Source organism: Apteryx mantelli, chromosome 5 (assembly GCF_036417845.1).
Source record: "Apteryx mantelli isolate bAptMan1 chromosome 5, bAptMan1.hap1, whole genome shotgun sequence".
NCBI classification, from domain to species: domain Eukaryota; kingdom Metazoa; phylum Chordata; class Aves; order Apterygiformes; family Apterygidae; genus Apteryx; species Apteryx mantelli.
The window spans coordinates 37,633,974-37,660,990 of record NC_089982.1 but is presented as its reverse complement, the minus strand read 5'-3'; positions in this window follow the sequence as shown (position 1 = coordinate 37,660,990).

Below are 27,017 nucleotides of genomic sequence, written 5' to 3'. Positions count from 1 at the left end.
AATAAATATATCTGTACACACTGTAAAAAACAAAAACTAACTGAATCAAAGAAGAATTCAGGTTGGTAGGGATCTCTGAAAGTCTCTAGTCAACCCACTACTCAAAGCAAGGCTCCCTTCAAACTTAGATGAAGTTGCACAAGGCCTCTGCCAGTAAAGTCTTCAATATCTCCAAGGATGGCAGTTCCACAGCCTCTTGTTGGACAACCTCATCCAGGCCTTAACCACTCTCATTGGGAAACTTTCTTTCCTTATATCCACTCAGAACTGCCCATGCTCCAACTGGTGAGTGTTGGCTCCTGTCCTTTTGCTGCGCACCTCTGAGAGGAGTCTGGCTCTGTCTTCTGCGTAACCCCCTCAGGGTAGCTGAAAACAACAGTTAGATGCCGCTTAGTTTGCTCTTTTCCACGCTCAACCATCTTTGTGGCCCTGCTCCTGCCCCACGGGGCCCACAGGCAGGCACACGGCAATCCCGATGAAGCCTCCCAGGTTGCTGAGCAGAGGGGAACAGTCACTTTCCCCTGCGTGTCAGCTGCACTCTTGCTCAGTATGTGGTCGGCCGTCAGCATTGCAGCGACACGCTCCTGGCTCGTGCTCGCCTTCTTGCCCACCAGGACCCAGGCCCTCCTCTGCGGGGCTGCTGCCCAGCCAGCCCCAGCCTGTGCCTTGACCTTCCTGAGGTTCCCGGCAGGCCGCCGCTCCGGCTTGCCAAGGCCCCTCTGAAGGACAGCTCACCTGCCAGTGAATCAACAGCTCCCTCCCATTTGGTGTCACCTGAGAACTTCCTGCGGACACACTTCATCCCATTGTTCAGGTTGTTGCTGAAGATGTTAAATAGTGCCAGTCCCAGTATTGTCTTCTGAGGAATGCTACTTACAAAGAGCCTGCATTCAAACTTTTAACCACTGGCCCCTTGAACCTGACAGTTCGGTCAGTTTTTCACCCATCTTGTGAGTCTATCCATTTAGTCTGCATTTCCCCAATTTGACTATTAGGAAGATTGATTTGAAAGCCTTGCTAAAAGCCAGGTAAATAACATCCATCCACTTCTTCCCTCATCTACAGAGCCAGTTATTTCATCACAGAAGGCTATTGAGTTGATCAGGCATGATCTGCCTTTCAAAAATCTGAATTGACTGTTCCCAGTCTCCTTCTTGTCCTTCACGTGTCTGGAAATGTCTTCCATGAGAATTTGCTCCATAATATCCAGGCAATGACATGAGGCTGACCAGCATGTAGTTTCTCAGATGTTCCTTTATGTCTTTCTTGAAATTGAGTGTACCATTTTTCTTTTTCCAATCAACAGGAACCTCTCCTGATCACCATGACCTCTCAGAGATGACAGAGATCAGCTTTACAATAACATTTGCCAGCTCCATCAGCACCCTTGGATGCAACCTGCCTGATCCAATGGACTTTGTACATCCAGTTTACTTAAGCAGTCCCTAACTTGGTCCTCCTCTACCACAGATAGAAAGTCTCTTCCCAAAACTCTCTTGCTGGCACAGAAATCTGGGAGGCATACATACTGGGCATCTGGGAGGTATACATACTTAGCTGCTCTAAATACACACACAAACACAGACACCACACCCTGAGAAACAGTTATTTATATAAAACTACTTGCTTGTCAGTGGTAGCAAACCAGACAATTAAATACAGCAGGAGACGTAATTAAAACTGCTTGCTGTATGTGAGGGGACTTTGTCAGCATGAAGATAACAGACTGAAAGAGCACTGTTCATCTGAGAACAGAAAGAGATATGCCCACAACCCACCTAACCCCAGAGGACTCAGCTACTAATAAATGCAACACTGTACTCAGAAGGAGCTATGCTGATAGTGAATGTTTGCAATGAACTCATTGTCCAATCAGGGAATGTCACACTGAGAAAACAAAATCAGATTTGGACATTGGCCAGTTCAAATTTCAGTTTGAAGTCTATCTCTTTTTCTTGATTTCCAAACTCTGTTACACTGTGTGTGCTGTGTCTGAAGCATGTTGACACTCTCTGCCTTGATGCAGCTGGCACCCCAGATCAATTACTGGAAGCCCAACTTGAAAACACTTGAAAGGAAAACCACAGGGCAGACGATATGGTTGGTTCTCAACCCGCTGGATGTTGGCTGACCCAGCATAGCTTCATCCCAGTGGAGTTCCTTTATTTTGTATCCCTTCACTGAAAACCATGGAGACTTCCAAATATCCTGTGTACTAATTTGATTTTCCAGTAGCTATCCCAACATTGATATGGTAATTTAAAACACTATTTTCTAATATGCAATATGAATTTTGAATTCTGAAAAAAAATTTTTTTGGCTCCTCTAATTTAATCCATCTATTTCCAACCTCAAATTCCTTTTGAGGTTCTTCTACAGAGATGTCCATACTGGCATTATTACAGGTTGATGATTCTGATCCCATCAGTAACCAATGAGACTATCAGCACTTGGACATTATTTATTTTTTGTTATACTTCCTGCAGATCCCATGTGGAGTAAGGCCCACTCCGTTGCATACGCAGATTAAAAGAGACTCCCTACTTTGTATAGCTTAGCCAAAAAGCAAATGATCACCACTTACCGCACAAGTGACTGCTCTACAGCAGTTGAGGCTTCCAGCAGCGATTATACAAACAACAGTGGCAACAGTCAGACACCTCATGCTGACAGCAGTCAGCAAGCTTAGGCTGTTGCTCTCACTTATATGCAGCATCTTCCTCTTTGAAAAGGACCTGCAAAGTGAAGCGCGGCTTACCACCGCTAAAGGGGGCAGGCTCCCACACTCCTAACAGTGAGTACAGACGGTCAGTGATATCCCACAGCACTGGGACACTAAGCATACCAACAATGACAGCAGTTCTGAAGCAAACTCTCCCTGCTTCTCTGCTGCCCAGACAGCCCCTCTTTAGATGCTGAGGCACTCTAAAGCCATGTGCCTGAAGCTTGCTGTCAGTTCACAGTATTAATGAAGCCATTAAGAATTTTAATTTTAGAGAACATTTTTTGGGCTTGATATCTGGTCAGCTTCTAATCAGGTAAATCTAATGTCAGGAAGAAATAAAAAAGATTCCTTTTCTCTCAGCGTTCACTTTGTCTGCGCATGGTCGTGCAGGCTAGTTTCATCTTTATTTAAATACTAATAAAAAGAGACAGTTCCACATTATGAAAATCTCCTCATACTTCATGCATAGTCAACATTTTTACATAATCATAGCCAACTTGAAGGCAAACAGAAGAACCTGGCTACTATCATTTTTCATTAAGAGCTGAGTGAGCACTCTTTTCCCCTTATTATTAAGTTTTGTCAAGATTTAAAAGACATACAGTTAAGGAAAGGTGAACCACTTGTCACTATGGTATATTCCACAAAATCACCATTTATGCATCAGGAAAAGACCTGCTTCTTACATTAAAACTCCATTATATTTTCCATTAATATTCAGTCCTTTGTTTTCACTTCTCTTGCGTTCTGGCAGCAATTCCCCATGATCACCACACAAGGTTTCATTAGGTTACTTATCCCTGAGAAGCACGTTCATTTGCTGTAGAAATGACTGAAAGTATAACCTAGTTGCTCAGTACTGGGCTCCTCTCTCTCTCCCCCTCCCTACTCCTTTCATTTAATTTAAGGAAAAGAGTAAGAGCGACTTTTAACTCAACTTCTTCCCCTCTCTTTCAGATCTGATGAAAATAAGATAAAAACACTTTGTCAGGTCTGTCACTAAATTCCAGTTTATTTATTATGAAATAACATGGTTTTCCCAAGGGAGCTAGCTATTCAGCTTCTCCTGTCATCATCATATACTAAAAGGGAGGGAGGACTACCTATTTTTGATCAACAAATTCTTTCGTGCCAATAAATGTGAAAATTTATGTGAAAAAAAAAGATTTTTCTTGTATATTATTCAGGAGGATAATTTATAAATGACCTACTGACTGGCTTATTTTTCCCCTTTAGGAACCTCTATGCCCTGCTAGCAGTACTGCTAAGACTTTCTGGAAGAGACAATAAAGAATCCTGACAACCACTTGGACATCTCTTCTCTTTCTCTTTCCTGTCTAAAAAAATCTCCTTGCTCCCTTGGCTATATTTCACATTCTGCTTTTCGTTTCCTTATCTGCCCCCTATTCTTTACTATCCTCCCCCACAAATGCCCGGGGGCCTTCATCCCTCCCTGTCTCCCTCTCTCTCCCTCGCTCTCTCACAGCAAATGCCATTACTCTAGGGACATCAAAAACATTTCCTGATGTAAACAAAAACATAAATCCCTTCTCTTCTCAGCTCCTACCTTCCTCTGTTCTGAATCTTTTCCCTCTATTTCATAAGTACTGTTGCATGTTTAGCCACATGCAGAGAATGAAGGAGAAAAATTCGAAGTCAGAAATGAAGAAAACCTACGCTTACTTTAGCTTAGTCACTAACAGCACCATTAGCTTATTGAACCCCCAGCTATATGTCACAGTGCATGATTCAGGCTCTCTCGATTGCTCTTGCATTGTTTATTTCCTGAGTCTGAGTCTTTCAGATAATTTAGCCCTAATCATTCTTCTGCACAAACAGTCTTATGGGTGTCGTTTAATCAAATCATGCTACAAGACATCTTGAGATTTCAGGGAAATCACCAAACACTGACTTAGTATTTATTTTCTTGTGGTAGTAAAATTTTTTATTTGTGCTTCACCTTGGAAAAAATGCTAAGTGACAAGGTAGCTGAGTGAACTGAGGTATACGTATCTGCTTTGCAAATTGGAAACATGGGGTTTAACTGGATATCAGAAAAATGGGAATGATGAAAGAATCTGGACATCAAACAGCAGTCATGAACCACTCATCCTGAGTTAGTGCACACAATTTACTCGGCTTTCTTCTATGACTGGACCAATGCAGACAGAAAACCAGGCAAGTACTAACCACTAAAACTGTAAACAACTGATAAAATACATACTCCAGTGTGTTGCTACAGCATCTGTCATCTGAATGCTTTTGGGAAGTATTTTACAACAAGAATGCATTTATTCTTACATTCCTCCCTCCTCTGCAACTGGGGTGAGAGTAGAAGAGTTCATCTACAGGCAGGGAGATAAGTCACCACAGTCACATAATTTATATAATACCATAAGCAAAGAATAAACATCTAAATAGCCTGATCTTGGGTTCATGCTTGATCCACAAGTCTACCTTTTGCCCTTTCCATCTTGTAAGGTAAGTCATCAAAATAAAATATTTGGGGAACAGTATAAGAGCCCATGCTTCAGGGAGGAACTGTGCTCTTTATTTCATATTTGTTTTAAAAGATTTAAGACCAATAAGGGAGTTTCCAACCACTTAGTACAATTGGTTGGTTTTTTGTGTGTGGTATTTTGGGGCGAGGGGGTGTTTCTTTGGTTGGTTGGTTGTTTTTTACACACACACACACACACACACACACACACACTTACAGTTGTTTTGTTTTAGGAACATTACATTTGAGCACTGGTTGGCAAGGAAACCAGTTTCTAATGTGTTGTCTGCCAATTCAGACACAGAGTCAACACAGATACACACGTATACTCTACAGCCTAAAAGAATACATTTCAAGAAAATCTAATCTTCCATTGTTGATATTTACAAAAATGCTACTTGTGCATTTTCAATCTGCTTTTGATTGGATGGAGGAGCATCACACATGACCTGGCTCCAACCTTAATGCTCCTGGCAATACCAGGAAATTTATTTAATTTAGATGAAAAATGGTAATTTCCCAAGGCTATCTTATATCACTGCATCAAACACTTTTTAAAAGGTTGATCATATCCTTTTCCTCCAAAATCTCACTTGGCTGATAACTTTTAGAGAAATAGTATTTAGCAAACAGCATCCTTTTTTATATCTTTTACATCTTACTGTGGAATGGGAAGCTTTTTCCCGTGAAAGAAACTTTCTCGGGTTTTGTAGAACAAAATGTTATGCTTCTAGATCACTTTCAACCTACAGATGGCTAAGCAATTTAATTCATTAATACCTCCAAATTTCTGTAAAGCATGGAATATTATTTATCTTCAGGTTACAAATGGGGAAACCAATGCCCAAAAAAATTGAGTCTCACAAGGTACTTGCAGCAAAACAAGGAACAGAATCCAGACATCAAAGATAACAGCTCTGTATCTGGATCCTAAAACCACCCTTCACCACAGGAGACAGTCTACCTGCTCCTGATTCATGGCACGAGTGAGCACAGGGAGTCGTTTATCCAGCTTACCTTACTCTCCAGGAAGTGACTCTCTCTTCACTTTTCAGGGAATCCCATGGGAGGGTGTTTGCTGCCTGACACTGTTCCCTGGTCCTTCGGAGCAGGCATTCTGCTGTCTGTCCTGGGGGCTTCCCTGGCATCCTTTGAATTACAAGCACAACATTCAACTGGTTTGCTTTCAGACCTTGCATTATACGCATACATACCTATGTCAGCCACTACCTCTCCCTAGCATTTTAATCCTGCACCAAGCCTCAGGTCTTTTGCCAAATGTACAGAGCTCAGAGTTGTGGGGGACCAGACTTTATTCAATGTTCTGTTCCACAGTCCATCAAATATACGAACTGACAACTCCTCACAAAAATAAGGGACCCAAGCATGCTGATGGCACAACTCTGTTTCCCAATATTTGTTCCTTTTCACCCAAAGCAAATCTATCTGGAGTCTGACAGGTTGCAGCTGCTGTTCAAACTTTTCTGCAATTTTATGCTGACTGTATTTTTCTCTTCATCTTCTCATCCACATCTACCTTGCCCATGGGCCTGGTCAAGTTGGTTGTTTGCAACAGCAGTGAGGAGAAACTAAACAGATGAAGATACAACCTCTAAGCAGCGTTTCCGTGGGCTGGCTCTCTGGACTCCTTTAAAAAGTAGAGGAACCTGTTAGAGAGGATCTCTGCTCAGTCACCTGTCCAGATGCCTCTGCTCTGCCCTTGTGCACTAATAGTTGTTCCTATTTTCACATTCTTTGTTTCCTTGAATGAAAGAAAGCCCACAGTGCCTTTTATCACCCTTAATGTAGTCTAATTGACTTTATCCTCAGTTACACTGGCAGGCGGCTGACAATCACAAATATGATGTTTTTCCTAAAACACACCTCTTCAAATTTTGCTGGGCAATCTGTACTACATTTTTAAAAATACCTGTTTCTACTTTTAGTGACAGAACCAAGAGAGCAGCACTTCCCAAACACTAACATCAGCACATGATGGAGTTCACAGCTGTTTTCCAAAATAGACTTCGCTGCATTTGCTTTGACCATGTTTTCCTGAGTGTGTTCACCGCTATTGGAAGGGATGGAATGAAGTGCTTTTGAAATCATTGGTCTGTGCAGGAAATCAAAAATGTCATCTGGGAAATAGACAGGTCACTTGCTATTTACATTCCTGTTCAGAAACAAGCTTACACTTGCTCTTTCACACTACCAACCTTGACCCACTGCTTAGCAGGGCAGTTGAGTATAAGGAAATCTGATTGGCATGTTACTAACTGAAAACATTTATGGGAGTGATGGTCGCTTTTGTTGGTCAACAGGTAACAACAGAAAGTAAGCAGCACTCTCGATTGCTACCTGAACTATGGTAGTGGTGGCTTAAATTTGTATTTTTTAATTTTACCAGGTTTCAAGCAAAGCTAAAAAGTCTCACAATTATCAGCTGCGGATCCATGCTTACTTAGAGATATTTTATGGCAGGCATATTTCAAAGAAATAAACAAATTTATTCAGCTGTTTATTGCTTTGAATTCATTAAAGATATTTGTTCAAAGATTCTAGATGTTCTTGGCAACTTGTAATCCAGCTTTAGAAGCCTGTAATGGCTTGAAAAATGAGTTTCATAGGCTCATTTGTCATGATGCCAGAGACAACTAGGCCCATTAAAATCATGCCTATACATGTCAAAGACACTGTCAAAGACAAGAATGAATCCAGTGAGAGGCTGAAACATTGCAAACAAAATGAAAGTGTGCTGTGCTCTGACTACCATTACAAAAATAAAATGCTCCTTTCAGAAAGCAATGACACTAATAGGAGAGAGGCTATGGACAGACAGGCATATCTGAGAAAACTTTCTGAATAGTAAGGACAGTAATGGAACAGGTTGCCTAAACTGTTCTTAAAGGCCTATGTTATTACACTATTTCCACATGCAATGTCTTTCAAGAAAATTTAGACAGAGCTGATTCTGTTGTGAAGCAGAGGACAAAACCTTAGCCACCTCCAATCTGCTTTTGAGAGAGTTTCAGTGCAACCACCATCATTTCCTTGCCAGTTCACTCTACCTGTTTCATCACTATCTCCTTTTCCCCCGTTCTGCCTGCCTCCGTTATTTCTACCCTCTCTCGAGTTCACACATCCTCAGCCCCATCTCCAGCCTGCAGACCCTATCTCTCTGTGACCACCTTAAGCTCTGCAGCTACCTCCTCACAGCAGTGCCTTGAAACTGAGGTAGCACAATGAGAAGACAATGGCAGTCAATGCTGAGGCCTCTTCAGTACTGAAAAGAGATAATCTGCTGCTTCAACTTTGTTTTTTCTGACTGTGATCCCTTTGGTGTCTCCTGGTAGCACTGCTTTCCTGTGACACTACAGTCACTGGGGCACAGCCCAAGCTAAAAACGCTGGAAAGCCTTTTACTTCGTGCTCTGTTCCATGTATCAGCAGCTTTAAAATTGGTGCTCCTCACTAGTAACTGATGGACTAGATGACCTCTCAAGAACCCTTCCAGCCATATTTCCATTATTCTGTTCCCCTGTGATCTACTAATAATTAACTAGATTTCTGAAAAAATTAAAAAAAAAGACTAAAAGAAAGAAAAATTCCCTGAAATATCGGGGGCATGGGGAGGAGGGAATTAAGAGGAAGGCTAGAAGGAAATCCTTTGTTGCAAAGAAATGCAGTGGCTCAAATGTTCAAGATTGGCTGTTAAAAGTTTGCCTAGAATACTGAATTTTATAAGTGCCAAGGACTTTCATCTTCCACTGGTTGTTACCTTGCTACTTGCAAGTGCTGCCACTGAATTAATTGCTCTGAAAAGCAAGCCCTATTTTTTAATTCCAATGCCTGAAGTGACTGATATGGATGCAGGTGCATACTTATAGGCACATAGACTTGAAAAATACACGATTAGTTTCAGGGTTAGTTCCCATATAGATATACTAGAGATAGAGAAAAAAAAACAATCTATCTGTTTTAATTTTTACTAGGAAAAAGTAGACTGGTAAACTAAAACTGCTTTAGTGAATCACTGAAGAGCCCTCACTCTGCAGAACTGCTGGACCCTGGAATTTCTCCTCAGTATCCAACATGAGGCTCTTTTTGCTATTTAGAGTATCATGTATGGAGCTGCTGAACCTATCCTATCTCCTACAAAAGTCCAAGAGGTTGGGCATAACTGGAAAAAGCTGTGACCGCTGGATTCACAGCAGGCAGAAACCAAGGTTTCAGCCCCCTGTGCTTGATTGCATAACAGCAGGGGGAAGTTGTTGCTATGACTTGGGATTATACACCAGGACTGTGCCACTAGAATACTCTTTTGTAAACCTTATCCCAGCCTCAGATTGAAGAGCTGCTTTTATCCGCTTTTGTTCCAAAAATCCATCATGGGCAGATGTTCTCCCTTCCAGAAACTTACTTTAGATGCCTTGAGACACAGATTAACAGGACACAGTTAAGAAGTGTGGAGTACCTTTTGTACTACAGTGCTATATTAATAATAAATATTAATTTACATCCCCACAGTAGGGAAAACTCTGACAGATCAAGCAGCACTGAAGCATTTGAGTGTGAAACCACCTGAAACTCTTCATGACAATGAGGTTCCCTAGGGGCTTGTCCGATTTAGAATAAAGTTACAGATTTGGAACAGAAAGTAACCTTTTTATTCAGACACAACTTTATGCTCCACTGCAGGCTGTCTGGCCTGTGTGCTCAGCAAATGAAAGGTGGAAGCCTGGTGTATTTGCTTATATCCCGTAAGAGAATGCTCTGCCTGAGAAACGCCTCTTAAGGAGCTCTTCTCAGCGGCCTAAGTGCAAGGGGAGATGCTAGGATGGAGTTAAAGACTGACTAGGAAAGCTTGTAAGTCTATTTTAAAATGGCATTTTTCACAAAAAACAAGGGACAGGACAAGAAAATACAAATGACATGGGGAAGAATCATGTTTTACTCTTAACTTTGAAAGGAACAGTTTTCTAAACCCTCTTGAGGGAATTTGCTTGCTTTTTTCTGTCCAATTTAATAAAACTGATCTCAGAGAACTAATTTCTGCTAGGTAAATAGCAACTGGAACATCAATTTCCTGTCAGCAGCTGCAGTTTCAACAGTTTCAGTCTTTCATTCAAATGTGTGAATGCTTTGCTTAAATTGCACATTTCTCATTTACTGTACCTTGAAAGTATGTACTGTCACTCACTCAATCTCTGAGCAGAGTTTGGCTGTGCTATGGTTTGCATAAAGTAGCACTAGAGAGGATCATCCAAGCAGTTAAGAGGAGACATGAGAACACACACAGCTCGAGTCTGGGGGAATTAAAAAATGCCTCTGCCTGCAACTCTCTGTAGGAAATGAAACATCCAAGAGCATAAGTCCTAAATCAGCTCACCAAATCTATCTGATTTTTCTCAAAGGTTAAAGGCTAACTACCTGTGTTAAAAAATAAATTACGACATAGACTCAAGCAGCTTAAAAAGGTAAAAAGGTGTCTTAAAGAAAAAGCCCAATTTGGAGGAAATCTAAAACACAGTCATGAATTTAATGCAAATCACCAGAAAATTCTACCTTGCTGGTCACTTCCTGTAAGAAAGCTTTCCTTTAGTCTCTGACTGCTCAATTATACTGACAGGAAGAAACTAGGATGTCATTTACTTAACCTAGCTAAGATTTCTCATTTGTAATTCCAGTGGTGCCATTTCTCCTCCCCTCCAGTCTAGCAGCAACATGATTTATGTGTATTCCAGCCAACAGGTACTCCGGGGATTCCGGGCTTCTTCGTGCAGCGTGGTGACATTTTGCAGTCAGCACTTAGGGAAGTCCAAGAAACCAGGAATAAGTTTTGAGAAAGAAAGTCTCTCAGATAAAACCAAGAATTTTCAAAAATTCCCAACTAAGTAATTTTTTCATTAGAAAATGCCCATTTGTTGAAATTTTGCCTTTTTTAGAGCAGTATTCAATTTTGAAAAAATATGCTGATTCCATTACAAAAAACTCTATTTACAAAAAGAGCTATTTGAAAGAAAGTCAAACTTAAATTTTCATTTCCATAGTGTTAAAATGAAACATTTACTTTCTCCACAATGACATTGTTTTTGGAAGGCATTTCACCAAAAAAACAAAAAAAAAAAACCAAAAAAACAAATTCTCTGCTCCTATATTGCTTTGAGACATGACAGATTTAAAAGACATGAAACTTTCCACAAAACGGAAATGCCACTTTCTGTACTTTCAGCACAAAGCCAGTAATTAAAAAGACTGATTACTTGCCTGCCATTGTTCTTCTTTAAGATATATTATCTATACGTGCATTTGCACTGTGTATGCACTAAGATACAAGCATTGGAAGCTGGAAGATTTTTCTCCCTAGCAATATCCATAGTAGTCTCTGTGAAGCCCTGTTCCCTTAAGTATGGAGTTTGTGATCCTACAAAAGGGAGTAGCAGGTAAGAAGTGAATGTGCATATAGACACCAGATTGCAACAAAAAAAACAGTGCCTTTCTCCTTCAAGTGCTTGTCTGCACGTACGTTTATACTATGTCTCATTTCAAGCAGTACCCCAGCATTTACACAGAGGATGACAGAGTCCCTAGGAAGAATTTGGCCTCCCAGAGGGAGCATCACTGTGATGTCTGAGCAAGGGCAGCGTGCCTAATAAAGGTGTGAGCAGAGCTCACAGGGTACCTATGGGTGCATTCTGCAAGGGTGCCATCAATGATGCTTAAGGTCTGGCTGAGCGAGTAGGATGTTCCTTCCCAGCTCTCTCATAATGCCTTTTTGCACAATCAGTCACCCAGGGAGAAACCCTCTACATTGAAACAGATGGTTCCTTAACCAGTTGGCAACAGCCTCAAAAAAATACAAGGAGTCCTCCTAAAGCCTCTTGTGCTGCTAGTAGGAAACAGACAAAGCACATCCCATGTTTCAAGCATGCAAAGCAGTCATAACTGGAGATGTGCAGCTCAGAAAATAAACAAAAACACAGGCAGATTAGTATCTTCACTTAAGAGAACTCTGACACTACATTTAGTAAGAATTCAGAATGATTTCCAAGTCTGATTTTGTCCTTAAAAAAAAAAAAAAGGCCTAAGACATCATGCCATTAGTGCCTTAATTTCATTTTCCCAGCTAAGAGCTATCCAGAAAGCTGTTTTCATGGACAAAAGAGGAACATGTTTCTAGAGGCTCAAAGATTCTTCCTGCTAACAGTGTTAATGTCAAGCTCAAATATTAGTGCAGAAGCAGGTGGGATGAGGGGAAAGGGGAAATACAAATGAAGTGTTCAAAATCTTTTCAGTAATAAGTACGTATGCATTTTAAAAAATAAACAATTTGGAGATGTTGGGCAGAAATAGTTGCCAATTATTTACCAGACTAATAGAACCCCCCCTTTTTTTTTCCAGATTCAGCTAGTAATTCAGAATTATCATGGATGAACAACAGTATTCTGTAAGCCATAGAAGTCTTTCTAGTGGATTGCTTCCTGCTGCTAACCAGTAGATGTAATCAGCCTGAGAGAACAGAGTTCTAAATGATAGAAGCCAGAAGTTTTCTCTGTCCTTTCCATATGGAGGGGTTAATTGTTTATGTGCCAAAGACTGTGAGGGTGACTGAGCACTGGAACAGGTTGCCCAGAGAGGCTGTAAACTCTCCATCCTTGGAGATATTCAAAAGCTGTCTGGACACAATCCTGGGCAACGTGCTCTAGGTGAGCCTGCTTGAGCAGGGGGGGTTGGACTAGATGATCTCCAGAGGTCCCTTCCAACCTCAATCATTCTGTGATCTCAATGGGAAAGATGTTGGGAAAAGGTGAAATTCCTTTTTCTTCCTGAATGATGATCTTTGCTACTTCTGCAACAGCAGAGAGGGGCTGCATTGACAGTTCAGTGGCATTAACCTCACTAGGAGGAAATCCTGGAGATATTGCAATAACTGTGCTCATTAGAAAAGGAAAATATTCCACCACAAGAACTACAATGTTGGTAGCCAACAGGAAAAGCAGAAGGAAGATGCTAATGCTTATCAAACTCAGACCAATGGCCTTTTTTCCAGCTAGGCTATGTATTTCTAACATCATATTGCAGGACAGAGTAAAGGATTTAGCTTTAATAAAAGCAATTTTGGCAACAGTAATTTGGTGTACAGGTGCGCCCAAGCACTTATGCAGCCCCAAGGATCAGTGGAAAATCAAATTAATCTTTTTAAAGGCCAAAATGAAAAATGCTGAAAAACTTACTTTTTTCCATAATATTCTTCATCTGTATGGAAGGAAGAACAGCTGAATGCATAGATGCGTGGGGAGGGAAAGGGTCAGAGTTCTTCATTTTCCAAAATGCCTAGCTGAGAAGTATTAACATGATGTTACAAAAGCATGCAAAAATCTGTAAGAGACTGGACTGAACCACTCTAACAAAGATAAAATATGGGTATGAATCTGATGACAGACAAGTTCTAGCAGCTGTCACAAACCTCGGTAAGCTCTTGTAATGTTTTCATAGTAGATATCACTACATACATCTTGTTGCACGTAACATGCCAAAATCATCAAACAAAAAGCTGTACTGTCAACAAGACATTGCTTTTCTCTAAAAGACATGTCACCATTGGCATAAATGTTGCTAACTCTGAATGATGTGTTACCTACTGTTCAAGCTACTGAGCAGAGAGAAAAAGGGGAGAGATGAAAGGATCCATATAGTTCTGAATCAATCCCATAGTCCATCCTGGCACATAGAAGGCCGATCGTGATCACTCGTGTCACATGCTGTTGGCAACAACAAAAGACTGGTTCAAAACCTAGGTGCCCTTAAGAAAATAATAATAAAAAAAATAGCTTGAATACACACCCAGAAAACTGAGAAAAGCAAGCATCTCCTCCAGATACTTAAATAGGCAATTCTCTCCTACCACACTACTAAGCTAAAGGGTCAAACAACTAATTGTTACAGACAACATTTATTTTCCAAACACAGCACTTTTCTTGGATTTTCTGAGATTCTTTTCTTACAGTTCCTAGAACAATGGTCCCTTGATTTATTTTCCCAAACTCCTAAAATGCTCCTAAATGGGATCATCTAGTGGAAAACGATCCCTTCTACTTCTCACTTCTTTCCACTGATTTTTTTTTTTCTTTCCTGTGCACCCCAGTCATGGCTTGCAGTTATCAGTTAAAAAGTTCCATTATCCAGTGATACCTACAAGTGACTCTAGCTTGCAGGGGAAATAGTACCTGTGTTGTATGACTGAGTCACATTCTAGCTTCAGGCCATAAAGCCACTTCTGCATTCTTTCCTCCAACCATAACATTGCTTTCTATATCATCCAGTCATGTAGTTGCCCAGCACAGAAGTCCTTTTTGTAGTCCTACCCCTACTGTTCATGAAAAGCCACTTCCCTCTGCAATCAAAGATGTCGTCTTCAGCTCCAAAGATATCCTGAGAGAGCTCTATAATCTCTCACCAGCATCCCATCTTCAGGATGTCAACTCTCACTGAACCATGAAGGCAGCTTAAGAGCAAACTGGATTCTCAGAAGAAATGATTATCAGCAAGGATCTTACATTTCCAATAAAGTATGATCGCCTCAATTTGTTTGCACTGAAAATCCCCAAAAGCACGATTACTTTTTGTCTACAATGTATTTCTCACTCAGGATACAACAAGTACTATCCTGTTGCTTTATAGTCACATAAAAAAATTTCATTTGAAGTTTAGGCACAATAATCAGGAAAAGTGAGGCAAGCCAGTCTATTTCTCCAATTACCTAGACAAATAACCTTCTTTCTTCAATTTCCTCAGTGGTTACGGTAGAGAACATCACTTCTGATTCTTAGGCCAGAGGACTACAACTGTGGTGTTCAATACAGAGGGACTGGGTGAGGAAAAGCATGTATTCCCAAGAGGCATTTTTAAGTCCTATTTATAAAACAATGAGGTTGTAAATGAATTAGCAAGAAAAATATTAATTTCAGTGTATCTGATTTTGCTTCCCTCTTTGACAAAAGAACTCTCAAGAAAAAAAATGGCCCCATAATAGTTGAACATTCACCGACACCAAGCAGTAGCTTGTGCAGGTCACATTCTAAGTTTTAGGGCCTCCAAAGAGACTCCTTTCTATTTGCCAGATGGTCCTTTATGATGACTTTGATATTCTCATCAGGCTTTTAAAATTATTTCTAGACAGGCATATAATCCTGTCTAAACCGATTAAAAAAAAATTCACTAGCACCTACTATATTAAATCATTTACTTATTAGGGAACACTCTGTATAAACACCAAAACTACCCACTAACGATCTCAGTTGGGAAAAAATGCAAGGGTAGAATCCCAGACAAGCTTGGTCAGTCAGTTGGTCAGTCTGTCTGTCTCTTTCTCCTTTTGGTGTGACAGAATTTAACGTGCAAACATTTTCCAGCAGTTGATGGTGAAATGGATCATGTTTTATTTATTCTGTACTAATGGCAAATTTGAGCAAAGTGTAGCCTTGGGACTAATCAGTGGGCTTTTATCACTGGGGTAACAGTAGGATGTTGGTCTCTACCAGAGTGCCTTCAAATCATTCTGATTAGATGCCTGCCTGAGACACATCATTTGACTTAGCTGGCCTCAAGCATCATAACTGAAAAGTGGGTGAGCTTCCATAGAGTGGATCACTAAGGCTTGATATAAAGGGTTAAAATTAGTGTGTAAGAGAGAAGATTAGTGAATAAAGCAGTCAGCTCTGTTGCAAAAGTCAAACCTAGAAAGGAAAGAATTATAGAGCCTTGAACCACTGAACTGCCTTGAATTCCTGGATAAATATCTGGCACTTTTACAGTTAAGTACCTGGTAGTAGTAGTGGTAGCTTTCCCACCTCCACCCTGTAGAAGGAAAGGAGCCAAAAATCAGTTGAAACATATTAGAAAGTTGATATTGGTTAAGATTATTTGTAATTGATGTCATGATGTCAGCTCTCTTGTAGATACCTGGCCTAATGAATCCACCTGTGAGAAGTTCAAGCCTAAAACTTCAGCGACATGCTAGTGACTTGATCTTTCTGGAAATGTTGGCAGAGGAGGACCTTAACACTCAGCAATCCTGGAAGAAATAAGTACATTTTCTGGTTCATTAAAATGTGCCTAAATTTGGCCCAATAGAAACACACAAAATACCCAATTTTAGACATCCTGAAGTTCTTAATAAGGAATGTAGTTTTCTGCATTCCATCTATGCCGTTCAGCTCCCCACTCCACTGATGCTAACATGGTAGGTACAAACCTGAGTTGCTTTACTTTCCAGTTCCCAAATCTGTATATTTCCATACACTACCTGCATAACCGGTTTCTCTGTCGTAGTGCTATATATCTCTCCATTATGCCTCTCCATACAGAATAATGGCTTACTGCAACTATGGTCAGGGAAAGCAATACTAGTTGCAGTGTGATATAACTGTTAACACAAGAGAACAAATGCTGTAAATGTAGCACTGAAGCTTTGGTTTAAAACCTTACTTATGATGTAGTGTCATAATGCTTCCCTAAAATAGTATTTATTTAATTATTCAGATAGTGCTTCATTCTTTTGGTATGCAATACATAAATTTGCATATTTCATTTCTGGCATTTAGGATCTTTTGAGTTCCTGACTTTGCTATATATGTTTTCCATACATACACATACAGTTCATACATTGTGCATAAATAAAAAAAATATTTTGGGATCAGTCTGGGTATGAAGCGCATATAAATGTAAACCATTCTAATTCAGAATAGTAAGTATTATAGCAAAATTACTTATTACGTATTGCATGAACATGATGGATGTGTTTTCCCTTCCCATTACGCATATTCCATTTGATTGCTTTACCCTCTTGTCAATACCCATGCTCACGATAACTTCTTCTGTTCACTGAGCAGAAGGGGAAAATATTTTTCTTTGAAGCTGATGTGAACACTGCTCAATGAATCATTCAGCAAGTACTACTGCAGTTCAGTCATCCTACTGGCCATACTAGACCTAGAATCCTTGAATATATAGCCAAAATGAGCCTTAGTACAGAGTGTCTTCTGTAGTTAAGATAAGCAGTAGTTTGCAAAGTATTAGGGGAAAACCCTATACTCTAATCTGAGGTATATTATAATAGGAGCTACTTAATATTCAGTAGAGTGCTTTCAACAGTTTTCATTTTAAATACAGTTAAATGTATTGCAATCTCATATTTATCTCTCTGGAGAGCCTGAGAATATTTTCCCCATTGTACTGCAAATGGAAAAGAATCCTCTAGCGTTCTGACACATTCCTTTGGAGATTTTCAGTGCTTTAAATCAAAGCACCAAAACAAGAGTTTATTGTAGCAACCCAGAGCGAAGCATCATCTCCAATATCCCGATTCTTTGCAGCTGCTCATTCAGCACGGATGCAACCTGGTTATTAACAGTAACAAAGCTATCACATGGGGGACTTTCTTTGGGAAAAAGACCATCTATATGTCTGCACTGTGTGTTCTGTATGTAGGAGATATCTGTAAAAATTTTGGGTGTCCATATGCAGATGCATACTTACTTGTACATTGTCATCCTTTATATGTACCAAATTTTCGTTACATTAAATAATGTGTTACATGAAAAAGGCCATCAAGTTGAAAAGTCAAGAGTTCAGAATAGGCAATAACAGAAGTCTTAATTCAGTTCCACTGTAAATAAAGATGTTATGGTATGGTCCTTAATTATATGATCACACAGTTTTTCTGCTGGACTCCTGTCTTGTTCAGCACTCGGGATAGACAGAGCTCAGAGAGTGAGTTGTTACAAGTTCTTGGTTATGTTTACTCAAGTCTTGGCCCTTGGCTCTGTTTAGTACACAGCAAGCTTTCCTAGGCTGACTACAGAGTTATTAATTTTCTCCTGGTTGTTTCCACAGTATTCTCCCCGATCATCTCAGCTATTCTAGTCAATTCGATTACCGTCCCCACTTTTGAGATGAGGGAACTGAGGTACAGCGGAAATAAAAAATACAGGAATTCATGGCCTACACTGAGACACTAGACTTGATTTATCTGGCTATACAGCATTTTAAAGTACTTCGTATTTCAAAGCAAAGCTCAACTAGGTATCAGCTGTGGTTGTGAGTGGTCGGTGCTTTTATAGCACTGAGGTTCCTAGAAAATAAGGCCTACAATAAGTGACTACTTATCAAAATTTAAGTGACTTCTCCAAGTTATTTTGTGGCAGATACAGGAACAGACTACAAAGGGTAAGAATGTCATTTGCTTTATCTGAAACATCATCCTTTTCTTCTAGCAATCCCCTCATCCTTTCACTACACACCTTCTCATTTCTGCAGAAATCATCTATACAACTATTACTCTACATGCATAATGAGACTGGAGCCTTTCAGAGGAAAAATAGCATGTAATAAAAAAGTGCATTACAGTGTTTATGCACATGAATATCAATTTAATATTGCAGAGAAAACTTCAACTGTAGTATTTCTTTACTTTTGACTGCGTAACTTTGCAACCTTAGCACTGTTTTAAAGTATGAAATTACCCTTAAAATACCTAAGCTTTTACTACAAATTTCTTGAAGCGGAACAATACATAATAGTGAGAGCTCTAAATATATTTTAGTACAAACTTCTACTGCTTGAATTAATGAAACCACAGAGGTAGGAGGCCTTTATTCCTCAGGAGGACCAAGTAGTAAGGATATTTGAAACATGGACCTTCAAAGTAGTTTCCATAACCATTTGCTGGTAGTAGAGGATGTTAAAACTAAGAATTCTTGGGCATTTTCAAGATGCCTCAAGTTTTAGAGGACATATAGTCTTGTCCATTACTTCCTTCCATACCTTTTAGTGCTTCTTTTGCACTTGCTATGATTCTTGGTATGTGAAAGGAGCAATTGCAGGAAAAGTTTTGATCAACCAAGGCAGTCCTGGGACAGCACATACTCAGGAACATTGGAGCAGACTAAAGTTATGCTAATTACATCTTAAGTGGTTCAAGTTTTGCAAAATTAAAAGCAGCTGAAAGCAGATGACAGAAGGGACCTCTGGAGATGATCTGATCCAACCCCCTCAAGCAGGGTCACCTGCAGTAGGTTGCCCAGGACCATGTTCAGAATGACACAGAAAGAAAACTACAGAAAACTAAATGCCACATAATCACAGATTTTGCCACCAGTACCACCTATAACAGATTAAACACATCACCTAATATACAAAAATTAAGAAATCAAATCTAAGAAAACAAAGAGGTGTGTTTCAACATATCCAAAACTTAGTTTCTTTGGGACTCCATCAGAGGTGACGTGAGGGACCTTTGCTTCCCATCCAAGCGATTCCATTTGTTGCTGGAGCAGCACCGCATCTTATACCATAGAATAAAACCTCAGTAGCAATAATGAAGCATCTTGCAGAAGGAATCAAAAAAAAAAAAAGAGAGAGAAAGAAAGAGAGAGACAAAGAAAAGCTTGTCCATACTTCCGTACTTTTTGCAGTTCATTCCTTGCTTTTCATGAGAAATTATGAAGTGTATAGACATTCTTAACTCTTGTAAACAAGTGACACTCCAGGTATATATCTAAGCTGAATATAGATTGTGCCAATAACTCTGGTACTCATAAAAACACCCCATTAGATTATCACAGCTTAACTGAAATCAGATGAAAAATGATATACAATGGGTCATTAGAACATAATTCAAGTGCTTCTGTTGAAAAATGCACACAACTTCACATAATGAGACGCATGCATTTTCTAATAAATCCATATATCTTATAAAGAAAACAATCCACCTCTACTTCCGTGTACATAAAACCACCTCTACAATTCCACCTTAACAGTTGGAGAATGCTGCCAGGCTGTGATCTGAGCCATATGGAGCCTAGCAGTTGCACTCCTTTCCTGCCTCTCCTCTCCAAATACTCTTGGACCCACTTAACCAAGGGGAAACAGAAGCAGCTTGTAGGACAAGCCATGGGGCCATAAGTTATTCCTGGTGTGGAGGTATGCCTTTAACAAATGGAATGTAGTGGTATGATACTGGACACAATTATCTTTTCTCTTTTAAGCTATGGGAATACCCAGTTAGGTCAAAAATCCACAAGCACATGACACCAGCCCTCGTCCCCAGCTGACAGTAACTGGCAAATTAACCACTGCACTCAAAAGCACTCACTAAGATACTCTGCCATACATCAATATGTTCCTTAAAATCTGTATTCTGCAGACATTTATTTTGGATGGGGACATAGTTCCAAACTCAGCAGAAGCCCTGTGTCTTGTAGAGGCAAAATACAGCCCATTGTCTCTCCCACTGAGGCAACGGCTTCTTGCTGACTGATGGTATTGTGCTTCTCTGTGCAGGGACTGTTCCCGCTCCATGCCAGTTTGCTCCACAGCACCCCCACGAGTCTGCTGAAGCAAGATGGGCTGCCTGGCTAGGACCAGCTGATCAGTACGAGCTGCTGCTGCCCCTGTATAAGCAAGCAGCTCCTGCAGGCACTTGGAGGGCCTCCTCCTGCCAGGAAACAGTAGTAGAATGAAACTGTTCAGGATAAAAGATTGGAGGCCTGGCGTACAGCCTCCCACTGCCCCACTTTGAACACTACTTATAGCCAAGTTCAGCTGGCCCTGAATCTCATTCTCTCTCCAGATGGTGATTAGTGCCCACACACTGGTCTCAAGCCATAAGGCAGCATGTTCACAGCAAGTCCTATAGTGAGATGTTAGCAGTTGAAAAGAAGCAAAGCCAATCATTGCAGAAGGAACAGACAGCTGAGAGAACAGCATGAAGCTGTGCTCCATGGTCTGAGCAGTGCTGCCTGTACAATTAAGCAGCTTCCAACAAATCTGACCTCTGTTCAACTGATTGCAGAAAGCAGACAAAAAGTATCCTCCCCAGGAAGGACTGTCCTGTTCTGCTGCAACAACACAGAAACCTGCTCTACCTTAGGGGTTGTTCCACCACCTGGAACACCTTCACACAGCACAGCAGAAGACTCTTCACCTTTACCCAGCGCAACAGAAGACTTCACAGTAGTTTTGCTCAGAAATCTAACCCAAATGGTAATGTAATTATTAATAGAACTACCCTCTGTGGAGAAATATAATGTGTAAAGACACTTGATCATGGTCCCGATACTGGACTGTCATGGAAAAGGCCAAGGAGTAAGTGAAGTATTATAACTATTGCTAAATAGTCCTTGTTGGTATCATAGGGAAAGGCAGTCAGAGAAGTGGGTTTTCTATATTTTGCTTTAAACACAAAAGTTTATATGCAGTCTGATCCCACCTCACCCCATTATCTCTTGCACACACAATTTCCACTTCTGCACTCATCAATTCCACTCTTCAGATGGAATGTAGTTGACATGATGATACTGTTTAGGAGATTTCTCATGAATCTAATTCATTTTAAATTAAGTTCAAGACCAAAAACTTGAATCCAAGCTACAGCTCAATAGAAGTGGCATCGAGCAAGAAACTAAGACAGGATGGGATTTTGGCAACTTGCATCAACAGAAAAGATGGTGTGCTGCATTTGCACTTACCATGGCTTCTGCAAGCTTTGAGAACCCTGGTCACAAATATGAAAATTTCCATGACTGAACTTCAATAAAAGGAAAAGGAAATGCAACTTTAAAGAAGACAGTTTCACACAAAAGTGAAAAACAGAATACAGAAACAACAAATCCAGGTAAAGATAATTTAACATATTGTTTTCATATTGGAAGTGGAAATGTTTGAAATGCTATATTCAAGTGCCAAGGGGCTCCACCATCATCATCACACCTTTTCTACAATTCACTGTGAGCCAAGTTCTGATCTCAAGTGTTGTGGATGACTAGAAATATATTCTGTGTGGTTTGGATATAAAGTATCTTGTGTACATCACTGTCATTTTACCCCATATCGCGTCAAGTGTGACATAGAATAGGGAGAAAAAGAGAAGAGACAGATGATGGAGGCTGCAAAGGCAGACAACAGGTGCAAACTGAGAAGAATACTGGAGCTGCAGTACCCCATCTAGATACTAAAAAGCCATAAGATCCACCCAAAAATGAACAAAACAAAATAAGAAAACATAGCTAAGGAGAGAGAAAGAGACAAAGTACAACTAATCAAGAAGGCACAAAGAACTACCCAGAAGAAATTTTAGCAAAATAAAGTGTTTTAATTTTGTATTTAAATTCCTAAATCGGTGGCAATTTTGAGAACTGTTGAAGTAAGTAAATCAGTGCTGTATGCACTCCATGCCTTTGATAATCAGGACATTTTCAGCTAGACACACTTTAGACTTATATCCCTCCTGCTTTAACACTAGGACTGGATTCTCATCTGCATTCAAACTTTGCCCAGGTCTGGCAGGTACACAGGTACAATATAAGACTTCCTAATGTCTAGAGTGCTTGTGCCCCCTCCCCAGCACACAAGGCAGAGCTGCTGATAAACCCTACTTTCCAACGCTGAGTATATCTGAACTCCAGTGCTGTCCTGTTTAAGGACTCCATCAGCAAACAGCTCCCTGCCACCCTCCATCAACCACTGCAGAACAGTTTACATAGCAAGGATGACTTAGAAATTTTAGAAAGGGATGGGATACTTCATGACTTTAAAGTATTTTATGCCATAAAATAATTTAATATTCTTGCGCAGTAGACAAGGGTCTCAAATAAGGTTAACCTATTTACTCTAGGAAGCCCTCGATGGGGCTGCAAACTGACCAAGAAGCACTGCCTATACACCTCCTCACACAATGCATTCTCTTTAGTATGTGGCGCATATAACATGATTCAACAGAAGCTGTGTTCACGCTAGTGTCTGTCTCTATGGATTCAAGTTTCAGTTTGTGCAGTGTTCATTTCAAAATACAATTTGTGCTTTTCTGAATAAACAGGTTTGAATTGGCCCCCTAACTCAGCCTTTATAAAGTCAACCACAGCACATAATAGGATTATTTATCACTTTATTTATAAAATGATAAGTGTCTGCTACACAAGTATTTGGGGAATTATATATTTTGAATGTCTTCAGTTAAAAACACAGCCTCCACTCCACATTTATGTAAGATCAAAGCTGGTATTCTCAGTTTAGCCTCCATTCAGAAAGAAGATGTCAGTCAAATCTCAGCCAGGGTTCTTCTGCATTCAAACTTTAACAGCCACTGATTTTCCCCTATCACAGTTAAACCTGCTGGAAGCTGTTTAGAAGAATCCTTCTGTAGCTCCCTTTCCTTGTCACTTCATCAAAGCACACCGTAGGACACCGAGGTAACCCCCAATCCCGAAGGAAGCTCAGGCCAAGGCTCCCACATAACCTCTGAATCTTTTTGGCTGTGAGGGGGACCCACACAAAAATTAACACAGCATGACTCTGTACATATTTCTCTGACAATTCTCTGCAGGTAAAAATCACTGAGAACTAAGTAAAGTGCGACCCTGCGTTTGTCACTAAATTACCTAGTTTCTACCCTTTTTCCCCCATAGATTCCAGAAACACAGTGCTCCTTTTGGAAGGACTAACGGAGGATCTGCGAGAGGAAAAAAATATATTTTGACCTCCAAACTTCACGAGCAAGAGGCTCACCTTTCTTTCTTGGGCAAGGGTGAGGAGAGGTGGCAGTGTTCAATGTCTATAGCATATAAATTTTACTCAGACAGGTCTCTTGTAACACAGGACCGGAATGATCCCCAAGGCCACTGAGGCCAGATTCCCACAATCACAGGCAACACTACTACAGATGTCTTATTCACAACATCTGTTCCACACAGCACCGTAAATCAGGTCTTGCAGTAAAACACACACACACACAAAAATCACAGAAATGTAATGTGCCATAGAAAGAGAGAAGAGATCAATGTCACCACCAAGGTCCCTGAACTGGCACTGGATTAGTTAGATAACACTTCCAGCAGATCCAAACAGGCTCATGACTCATATTGCAAAGCACTGCAAAAGCAAAACCAAGCAGCCAAATAAAAAAGAAAAAAAAAAGCAGCCCCATTCTGGGAGTGAACTCCCTACCGACTCCAGAAATGACAATGACAATCACTCTATGCAAAAGCATGACAGAGGCACATCAACCAGGTACCTGAGAATTTAACGACTGTCATAAAACCACATCCCCTGATTCTAATCCTTCTCTAGTTACAGCCAGTCTAGCTGCTGCAGGGGAGAGGAAATGAAGGAGAACCAAACAAGCCCCAAGTCAGCCCCCAGCTGCAACCCTGCTGCGCATCTGGAGCAGGAAGAAGGGAAAGGGGCAGGGAAAATCCCTCCTGGCCCACAGAGAAAGAACAGAAACCCTGACACATGGGAATAATTCAGTATAAATCTGCAAGAAACAGATATCCAGACTCCCTTGAAGATACTCCTGGATAGATTGGGGGGGGGGGGGCAGAATCAGATATCCAGGGACCTATAACACAGACTAAATTTTTCTTGTATCAGAAATGTTCTCTTCTAGTTATACACCTAAATTTCCATAAGTGAATCAAGACCCATTTAAAACACTTCAGGCTCCTTGCCTCCACTGCACTATTCAGAAGGCCATTCTCAATTGGCTCCAAGTAGTACTTTTTCAATAGATTGTGTGAATCGTTACAATAGTTGTAATCATTTTAGATGTCTGTTGTGCTAATAAATATTTAATCAGTTTTAAATGCTTTGAAACTTTAAATCTGTCTCAAATCCATTTGCAAAAGCACAGGGAAGCAATAAAATGGACTACTGCAAGTTAGACAAAATTAATTCCATCTTGGGACTTTGGTGGGAAAACAAACCAAAGATTACCGAATCTTTCTGATGAAACTATGCCATTATAGCTCCTTGCAACTCATCTGTTATTCTCTGTAAAAAACAAAGTTTCCAAAAACTCCTATACTTGTAAACAGAATAAAAAGTATTGGTATAACTTCATATAGTCATATTAGTACTGAATATAGCATACTGATTTTAATTTATTGAAATATGAAAAATAAATGGATTGTTTCTAACCATACACCACAGATATGTAATATACACAACAGCTGCACAAATGAATGATGCATCAGCTAAGGTCTGGTCTGTATGCAGTAAAGGTTGTGATATGTATCAAAATAACAGTACTTCTCCCTTCATGGGTTGTATTAGGCAGATATATAAAATACAAAATGTCTGTTCTGGTCTAACTTAGTGTCACAATAGGTTGAAATTAATCTATATTAATGCTGCTGCTGAAAAGATAAGCCTTTACTTCCCCTGCCTGCATGTTGCCACTACCTCCCTAGTGCTGACAACAGCATGGTTACGTGAGCACGTCATCATCTGGATTTGAAAACTGCCTGAAAACTAGCTCAGAAGAGAAAAGAAAAACCCTCAAATGCCAACCCATAACAAAGTCATTAGTCTTTGGTGAAATGAGCTCCCAGATCCAGCTGAGTACACAGGTGCTAGTACAAGTACAAGGAGGGGAACAGAAAAGGACCAGCTCTTTCAGTGGCCGCGTCAACTCAGACTGGTTTAAGCAGATCATGGAAACCAGGTGTTACTCCTGAGTGTGGAAGAAAAGAATGTTTATCATTTGTATGTACGTATGTAATGTAAGCCAGCAAATTTGTAAGTGTTACGGAACTCATCAAGTCCTGTACTAATTTCTCCAGCACAAGAGTAACATAATATGTTTGATGCAGCATACTCATACCAGGGCAAAAAGGCTGTGTAAAGGCCAAGCTTTAGTAACAGTGAATCATTCTACCATCAGCAGGAGGGACAAAACAGTATTAAGCATTTCACTTGCAAAACAGATACTGTTTTGCACCAAGAAGAGAAACCTGGACATCTCACAACTGCATTAATGACAAGATATAAACATTCAGAGGATTGGCCTTTCCACCTCCCCCGTAACCCTTTCTAATTTCAACATTAAAACATATCTTTATTTTTAAATGGCATGACTTTTACACTTCAGACTGCAGCCATGTACTTACAAGGGTTGCCCTAACCTTATTCTTTACTGAAATACAATTCTTTCTTGCTCGCATTGTAGGTAATTCTGGGCATTATTCTCTTGTATTCATGGTAATTGTGGCATTCCCAAACAAATTGAGAGAATTTTGGAATTTTATGGCCAATAAAGCTCTTGTATACACTCTGCCTTTACATATTACTGGTAAGCATTTCTCTAGTTGTGATTATTGTTCATCTACCACGGACTACTAATACTTTGTACACCAGGGACACTTGTGTCCTCCATTCTCTAACAGTTGCCCAAGTTTCAATTTAAAACATGTCCTAAAAGCCTCACAGGACTTTTTCACCTCCATCAGCCCCACTGATCCGTAAAGGTCTTTTAAGGAAGGAAGGCAGGAAACTCAAGTAAAAAGGTGACTTCAGAAGAGGCAGTGGGAACTCAAAGGTGGTACAGGATCATGCCAGTGGGCGGCCAACTTACTTCACTCCTAGTTTGTTTCTCTCTCACTTAGTTTTGCATCCCTGCTCCCTAGACCCTCTCAGAACTGATGTATAATCTCTGGTCAACAGGTGAAACTATAACTGAAGTTTCTTGCACCTTCTTGGAAGCTGCTGATGCTAGTTGCTGTCAAGGCCAAAGACGCAGGACTAAAGAGATCTGAGACCTGAGGCAGTATGACAGTTTCTATGTCCCATAAGCTGAATTTCCTTCATTTATCATCAGATTCCCAATCGCCACAAGTCAAGCCATGAAAACACAGGAAGAACTTTATTGCCTTACTTAAATTCCTTTCTTCAGCAGTATCAGTGTCAGTGCCTTGTTAAGAAAAAAAATGCTATTTTGACTACTTAGTAGAAGCCACAT